The sequence below is a fragment of the Cryptomeria japonica genome, chromosome 3 (assembly GCF_030272615.1).
Source record: "Cryptomeria japonica chromosome 3, Sugi_1.0, whole genome shotgun sequence".
In the NCBI taxonomy this organism is placed as follows: domain Eukaryota; kingdom Viridiplantae; phylum Streptophyta; class Pinopsida; order Cupressales; family Cupressaceae; genus Cryptomeria; species Cryptomeria japonica.
This window is the reverse complement of record NC_081407.1, coordinates 696,981,615-696,983,837: the sequence shown is the minus strand read 5'-3', so window position 1 is coordinate 696,983,837 and position 2,223 is coordinate 696,981,615.

Sequence of the window (2,223 nt, the reverse complement as noted above, 5' to 3'; positions counted from 1 at the left end):
TCATGGTCTGCATTTGTACATCCACCATCATTTCTCCCAGACTCTTTCTCAATGCTTGTTTCTATCGGATTATGCTGCAAAACGTGACACATTGTACAGGAGTGTAAGTACACATTAAACCCATACGCCTATGAACACTACTGGACCAAGGCTGATGAATTTTACACGACTAAGGCAATAACAGGAACACAGATAATGGAAACAAACCACAACATCAAAAAAAATGCTCTCTAGTATAACACTGCCCCTCACCGCCTGTTATCCAAAAGAAGAGCCCAATACCTATTCATCTCTGCTCTTATCCTCCAATGTCTGCCCCAATTGAGTGGACTCCTCTGCAATCTTCTCGCCACTGCATGCACTCAAATTTCCATTCATCGTCTCCTTCATCTTCTCCCTCAAAATAGACTTCTGAAGTTTCTCATCCAATACCGCGACCGACTACATAAAAAAAGAGTTACGGTATAGTATAACACACCATGTCATGATATAGCACTACATGTCATGCACAATGGCACCGCATTACCTATTCATCTTTGCACCTATCCTCCAACCTCTTCCCCAGTTTAGGAGAGTGCTCTGCAATCATCTCACCACTGCATGCACTCGGTTTTTCAATCATCGTCTCCTTCAGCTTCTTCCTCTTGATAGACGTTCGAGATTTTGGACTTGGTTTTTCGGGAACACTACACACGGTGTCATTGGGAAACTGCATTGACTGTTCTTTTCTCATATCGTCCATCATCTGCCCCAACTCAAGAGACTGCTCCGCAATCTTCTTGCCACTGCATGCACTCGATTTTTCAATCGTCGTCTCCTTCAACTTCTTCCTCCTAACACACGTCCGAGATTTTGGACTTGGTTTTTTGGGAACACTACACACAGTGTCATCAAACAACTGCATGGACTGTTATTTGCTCATATTGTCCATCATCTGCCCCAACTTAGGAGACCGCTCCGCAATCTTCTCGCCACTGCATGCACTTAGTTTTTCAATCGTCGTCTCCTTCAACTTCTTCCTCCTAACAAACGTCCGAGATTTTGGACTTGACTTTTAAGGAACACTACACACAATGTCATCAGGCAACTGCATTAACTGTTCTTTGCTCATATCATCCATCATCTCCCCCAACCCAGGAGACTGCTCCGTAATCTTCTCGCCACTGCATGCACCCAATTTTTCATTCAATGTCTCCTTCAGCTTCTTTGATGAAACAGACTTATACGTAACAGACGATCGAGGTTTTTGACTTAATTTTTTGCGCACACTGCATTCTGTGTCATCCAATACCACGGGACAGTCCATGCTCCCTCCATGGACCCCATCAGCCTACAATGACATGGATGAAATAGTCAACATACTACATAGTGCAGTGCAAAGCATACCATGCAATGAAAACACACATATGGATAGGCCAACAGACAGTCACCTTCGATGACAAACGTGTCACGTCATCTGAAGTCAGACTTGTTTTTTTTTGCGGCATTCTTCTTTTCTTTCTTCCTCGATGAATCACATGTAGGCTCATTGACTCGCACGTTTGTTTCAGGATGTGAAGTCTTCCTTGTTTTTTCCACAACATTCTTCTTTTTTGCTTACCCGACAAAATAGGTGCACCCTCTTTTGTTTGATGATCTGAAGCCGGCCTTGTTTTTTCCGTAGCATTCTTCTTTTTTGGCTTCCCCAATGAAACAAATGTAGCCTCATTCACTGGCACGTTTGTTTCGCGATTAGCCTTCGATGCCAGAACCTCCTCACCATGGCCTACACTCACTTAAAATCTAGGCACCAGGATAGGATACGCCAATAAGTCATTCTTCACATGTTTAAAGGAATTTAGTAAACTACAAAAAAATACGATCACTAAAAAATTACCTTTGTTGCAATATTCTTTCTTTGCAGTAACTCTAAAACCTTCTTCCTTCTCGGCTCCCTAACCGGACTGTTGTCGTACACTCGCATTGCTTCCTTTATCTCTTCCTTCCCTTCGGTAGGAAGCTCATCACGTGTTTTCTTGCCATATTTCATACACACCCGGTCAGTGACACATTTTTTTTGCATACTGTGTCGTACACCCATTTGGTATTCAATATTAGACTCCCTCTTTTTCAAGTGCATCAATGATTTCTTCGTATGATCTGCGCTGCGCTTTCCACTTCCACACTGTTGACGACTGATTCGTGGAATCCCCAATAATGGTAGTTGATTTTCTCTGGCTCTAT